We start from the raw sequence: 6,868 nt of genomic DNA on the forward strand, positions 1-6,868 counted from the left end.
ATTAAATCACAGAGATATGTCACACAAAATACTTAATAAGTAACATTTCCCACATGTCTACTTTACATCAGCACAATTTTGGAACCAAAATTTTTTTTTGTTAGGGAGTTAAGGGTTAAAAGTAGTGTTGAGCATTCCGATACCGCAAGTATCGGGTATCGGCCGATACTTGCGGGTATCGGAATTCCGATACCGAGATCCGATACTTTTGTGGTATCGGGTACAGGGTGGATTGATTTAAATCACGCAGATTTAAATCACGATTTAAATCAAAAGATTTTTTTCTATTTAAATCGGATCGATTTAAATCATGATTTTAATCATGATTTAAATCACTGATTTAAATCAAAAGGTTTTTTTTTAATATAAATCACGATTAAAATGAGAAGTGAGAGCAGTGCGCATGTGCGCCCATAGTTACACGGACGAAACTAGGGGCAACGATCTAACGCCAGGGTGAGGGGGGGACCCCAAAGTAAGTAAAAATCTTTTTTGTTTTACTATATGGCAATAGGTAGGTGTTTAAAAGCAGCATGTCTTAATTGTATAAACTATTAATAGCCTCCACATTTTGTTCATACTGCCCCTTTAATTCCACACTTCTAGCTTGGTTTCACTTTTGGTTTAGTTTCTTTTTCCATTCAGTTGACATGCCCAAACTTGTTGGATAGTCAGCATCCTACAGAAACCTCTGGAAGAGCATGGCATTGTGAATGTTACACATATACAGCCTTTATTCTACTGAGTTAAACAACTCAGCTTTATCTCATGATGGAAGAACCTTTGGATGGTAAAATATTTTCCTCAAAAAGCAGTTTATTGAAAAAAATCCGATTTAAATCAAAAAAATCCGATTTAAATCAAAAAAATCCGATTTTTTTGATTTTTTTAAAAAAACATTGATTTTTATCCACCCTGATCGGGTATCGGTATCGAAACAACATTAATGTGTAAAATTAAGAATTAAAATAAAAAATATTGCTATACTCACCTCTCCGACGCAGCCTGGACCTCACCGAGGGAACCGGCAGCGTTCTTTGCTTAAAATGCGCGCTTTTACTTCCTTCCGCGACGTCACGGCTTGTGATTGGCCGAGTGCCGCCCATGTGACCGCGACGCGACCAATCACAGCAAGCCGTGACGTAATTTTCAGGTCCTCAATGCCTAATTCTAGGCATTCAGGAATTTAAAATTACGTTCCGGCTTGTGATTGGTCGTGTCGCGGTCACATGGGCGACGTGACCAATCACAAGCCGTGACGTCACGGGAGGCAGGAGACGCGCGCATTTTTAAAATTACGCCACGGCTTGTGATTGGTTGCGTGCCGTCCATGTGACCGCGACGCGACCAATCACAGCAAGCCGTGACGTAATTTCAGGTCCTCAATGCAGAAATAGGCATCAGGACCTGAAATTACGTCACGGCTTGCTGTGATTGGTCGCGTCGCGTTCACATGGGCGGCACGCAACCAATCACAAGCCGTGACGTAATTTTAAAAATGCGCACGTCTCCTGCCTCCCGTGACATCACGGCTTGTGATTGGTCGCGTCGCCCATGTGACCGCGACGCGACCAATCACAAGCCGGAACGTAATTTTAAATTCCTGAATGCCTAGAATTAGGCATTGAGGACCTGAAAATTACGTCACGGCTTGCTGTGATTGGTCGCGTCGCGGCCACATGGGCGGCACGCGACCAATCACAAGCCGTGACGTCGCGGAAGGAAGTAAAAGCGCGCATTTTAAGCAAAGAACGCTGCCAGTTCCCTTGGTGAGGTCCAGGCTGCGTCGGAGAGGTGAGTATAGCAATATTTTTTATTTTAATTCTTTCTTTTACACATTAATATGGTTCCCAGGGCCTGAAGGAGAGTTTCCTCTCCTTCAGACCCTGGGAACCATCAGGGATACCGTCCGATACTTGAGTCCCATTGACTTGTATTGGTATCGGGTATCGGTATCGGATTAGATCCGATACTTTGCCGGTATCGGCCGATACTTTCCGATACCGATACTTTCAAGTATCGGACGGTATCGCTCAACACTAGTTAAAAGTTGACCAGCAATTTCTCATTTTTACAACACCATTTTTTTTTAGGGACCACATCTCATTTGAAGTCATTTTGAGGGGTCTATATGGTAGAAAATACCCAAGTATGACACCATTCTAAAAACTGCACCCCTCAAGGTGCTCAAAACCACATTCAAGAAGTTTATTAACCCTTCAGGTGTTTCACAGGAATTTTTGGAATGTTTAAATAAAAATGAACATTTAACTTTTTCACTAAAAAATTACTTCAGCTCCAATTTGTTTTATTTTACCAAGGGTAACAGGAGAAAATGGACCCCAAACATTGTTGTACAATTTGTCCTGAGTACACCGATACCCCATATGTGGGGGTAAACCACTGTTTGGGCGCATGGCAGAGCTCGGAAGGGAAGGAGCGCCGTTTTGACTTTTCAATGCAAAATTGACAGGAATTGAGATGGGACGCCATGTTGCGTTTGGAGAGCTACTGATGTGCCTAAACATTGAAACCCCCCACAAGTGACACCATTTTGGAAAGTAGACCCCCTAAGGAACTTAACTAGATGTGTGGTGAGCACTGTGACCCACCAAGGGCTTCACAGAAGTTTATAATGCAGAGCCGTAAAAATAAAACAAAAATTTTTTCCCACAAAAATTATTTTTTAGCCCCCAGTTTTGTATTTTTCCAAGGGTAACAGGAGAAATTGGACCCTAAATGTTGTTGTCCAATTTGTCCTGAGTATGCTGGTACCTGATATGTGGGGGGGAACCACCGTTTGAGCGCATGGCAGAGCTCGGAAGGGAAGGAGCATCATTTGGAATGCAGACTAAGGGTACCGTCACACAGTGCCATTTTCATCGCTACGACGGCACGATTCGTGACGTTGCAGCGTCGTATAAGTATCGCTCCAGCGTCGTATACTGCGGTCACACGTTGCAATACACGGCGCTGGAGCGATAATTTCATGACGTATTTGCGATGTAGAAGCCGTTGGTTACTGTGCGCACATCGTATACAACCTGTGTCACACAATGCAATCATGCCGCCACAGCGGGACACTAGACGACGAAAGAAAGTTTCAAACGATCTGCTACGACGTACGATTCTCAGCGGGGATCCGGATCGCAGTAGCGTGTCAGACACAGCGATATCGTAAATGCATCGCTGGAACGTCACGAATCGTGCCGTTGTAGCGATCAAAATTGCACTGTGTGACGGTACCCTTAGATGGATTGGTCTGCAGGCGTCACATTGCGTTTGCAGAGCCCCTAATGTACCTAAACAGTAGAAGCCCCCCAATTATAACTGAAACCCTAATGCAAACACACCCCTAACCCTAATCCCAACGGTAACTCTAACCACACCTCTAACCCAGACACACCCCTAATCCCAACCCTATTCCCAACCGTAAATGTAATCCAAACCCTAACTTTAGCCCCAACCCTAACTGTAGCCTTAATCCCAACCCTAGCCCCAACCCTAGCCCCAACCCTAGCCCTAACCCTAGCCCTAATGGGAAAATGGAAATAAATACGTTTTTTTAATTTTTCCCTAACTAAGGGGGTGATGAAGGGGGGTTTGATTTACTTTTATAGCGGGTGTTTTAGCGGATTTTTATGATTGGCAGCCGTCACACACTGAAAGACGCTTTTTATTGCAAAAAATATTTTTTGCGTTACCACATTTTGAGAGCTATAATTTTTCCATATTTGAGACCACAGAGTCATGTGAGGTCTTGTTTTTTGCGGGACGAGTTGACGTTTTTATTGGTAACATTTTCGGGCACGTGACATTTTTTGATCGCTTTTTATTCCGATTTTTGTGAGGCAGAATGACCAAAAACCAGCTACTCATGAATTTCTTTTTGGGGAGGCGTTTATACCGTTCCGCGTTTGGTAAAATTGATAAAGCAGTTTTATTCTTCAGGTCAGTACGATTACAGCGATATCTCATTTATATCATTTTTTTTATGTTTTGGCGCTTTTATACGATAAAAACTATTTTATACAAAAAATAATTATTTTGGCATCGCTTTATTCTGAGGACTATAACTTTTTTATTTTTTTGCTGATGATGCTGTATGGCGGCTCTTTTTTGCGGGACAAAATGACGCTTTCAGCGGTACCATGGTTATTTATATCTGTCTTTTTGATCGCGTTTTATTCCACTTTTTATTCAGCGGTATGATAATAAAGCGTTGTTTTTTTGCCTCGTTTTTTTTTTTTCTTACGGTGTTTACTGAAGGGGTTAACTAGTGGGACTGTTTTATAGGTTGGGTCGTTACGGACGCGGCGATACTAAATATGTGTACTTTTATCGTTTGTTTTTTTTATTTAGATAAAGAAATGTATATATGGGAATAATTTTTTTTTTTTTTTCTTTATTTAGGTTTTTTTTTTTTATTTTTTTTTTACACATGTGGAAATTTTTTTTTTTCACTTTTTTACTTTGTCCAAGGGGGGGACATCACAGATCGGTGATCTGACAGTTTGCACAGCACTCTGTCAGATCACCGATCTGACTTAGAGCACTGCAGGCTTACCAAGCGCCTGCTCTGAGCAGGCACTCGGTAAGCCACCTCCCTCCCTGCAGGACCCGGATGCCGCGGCCATCTTGGATCCGGGACCTGCAGCGAGGAAGGAGGTAGGAGACCCTCGGAGCAAAGCGATCACATCGCGTTGCTGCGGGGTTCTCAGGGAAGCCCGCAGGGAGCCCCCTCCCTGCGCGATGCTTCCCTATACTGCTGGCACACCGCGATCATGTTTGATCGCGGTGTGCCGGGGGTTAATGTGCCGGGGGCGGTCCGTGACCGCTCCTGGCACATAGCGCCGGATGTCAGCTGCGATAGGCAGCTGACACCCGGCCGCGCTCCCCCCATGAGCGCGGCCGATCGCGCTGGACGTACTATTCCGTCCTTGGGAAGTAGGGCCCACCCCACATGGACGGAATAGTACGTCCAATGACAGAAAGGGGTTAAAGGGAATTTGTCAGTAGGATCTACCCTCCTAAGCCGTCTATATGGGCATGTGGGTCCCAGGAAGCTGAACAAAATGATACCTTGATATCTGCGATCCGATGTTTTATTCCTGAGAAATCCACATTTTTCTTAATATGTAAATGAGCTAAGATCTATGGGCAGGACATAGATCTCCCCGAGAATCTGCCTCCAGAGCTTATTACCAGTGTGAGACATGTAATGACTGACAGTCTGCTCACCTCCTCTATATGTTGCACTGGTAATGTTCCCTTTCCTTTAAAATAATCTCTGAAAGCAGATTCTCATGGAGATCTATGTCCGGCCCATAGATCTTAACAGCTCATTAACATATTAAGAAAAATGTGGATTTCTCAGGAATAAAACATCAGATCGCAGATATCAAGGATCATGTTATTCAGCTTCCTATGACCTACATGCCCATATAGACGGCTTAGAGGGTTGATCCTACTGACAGATTCCCTTTAAAAAAAAAAAAGTTGACCCTCTTTAAAGTATCAAACATATAAACTGATCAATCAACATTTTTTAAGAGATGCAGCGCCATCATGTGGCTGAGCTAAAGAACAACCATGAAGGTGTATATATACTAAATGTGGCTGTAATAAGTAGATCTGGAGGACAAGGCTTCTCCTTCAGGAGTCGATGCTGCCTGGAAAAAAAAAGGGGATGCAAATGACTTCACGCGTGGTAATTATTTTCTCTATAATATACTTATATCTGTCTGTGCCCTAAATAACGAGCCCCGTGCATCAGGTGTAGACCTGTCTCCCCTGGGTCCATTCAGCCTGGATTTTTCATGACCGTTTAAGGGTATGTGTCCACGTTCAGGATTGCATCAGGATTTGGTCAGGATTTTCCATCAGTATTTGTAAGCCAAAACCAGGAGTGGAACAATTGAAGGAAAAGTATAATAGAAACATATGCTCCACTTCTGTATTTATCACCCACTCCTGGTTTTGGCTTACAAATACTGATGGAAAATCCTGACCAAATCCTGATGCAATCCTGAACGTGGACACATACCCTTAGATTTAGCAACCGCCTAATGCAATTGATTAAAAGTGTCTATGTATATACGGTGGCTTGCAAAAATATTCACCCCCATCTCCGGCTTTTTCCCTATTTTGTCACATTACAACCTCTGTTTAAATATTTTTGTAATCCAGTTTGTGATGTATCAGCACTAAATAGTCTAAGTTGGTGAAGTGAGAAAAATATAAGCACAAATTAGATTTTTGGGATCAAAGAACTAAAAATTGGCATGTGCATATGTATTCGCTCTGCTATGCAGCCCCTAAAGATTTCTGCTACAAGCAATTCCCTTCATAAATTCCATGCTTAGTGACAGGATGTCACCTGTGTGCAGTCTAAGTGTCACAAGACTGTCAGTATATACACTTTACCTTCCTGAAAGGCCACAGAGGCTGCATCACCATTAACAAGAGGCACCACTAACTAAACAGACCAAGGAGATCCCTAAACAACACCTTGAAGACCAAGGAGATCTCCAAACAACACCATGAAGACCAAGGAGATCCCCAAACAACACCATGAAGACCAAGGAGATCCCCAAACAACACCATGAAGACCAAGGAGATCCCCAAACACCACCATGAAGACCAAGGAGATCTCTAAACACCACCATGAAGACCAAGGAGATCTCTAAACACCACCATGAAGACCAAGGAGATCTCTAAACACCACCATGAAGACCAAGGAGATCTCCAAACACCATGAAGATCAAGGAGATCTCCAAACACCATGAAGATCAAGGAGATCTCCAAACACCATGAAGACCAAAGAGATCACCAAACACCACCATGAAGACCAAGGGAGATCTCCAAA

Source organism: Ranitomeya variabilis, chromosome 2 (assembly GCF_051348905.1).
Source record: "Ranitomeya variabilis isolate aRanVar5 chromosome 2, aRanVar5.hap1, whole genome shotgun sequence".
NCBI classification, from domain to species: domain Eukaryota; kingdom Metazoa; phylum Chordata; class Amphibia; order Anura; family Dendrobatidae; genus Ranitomeya; species Ranitomeya variabilis.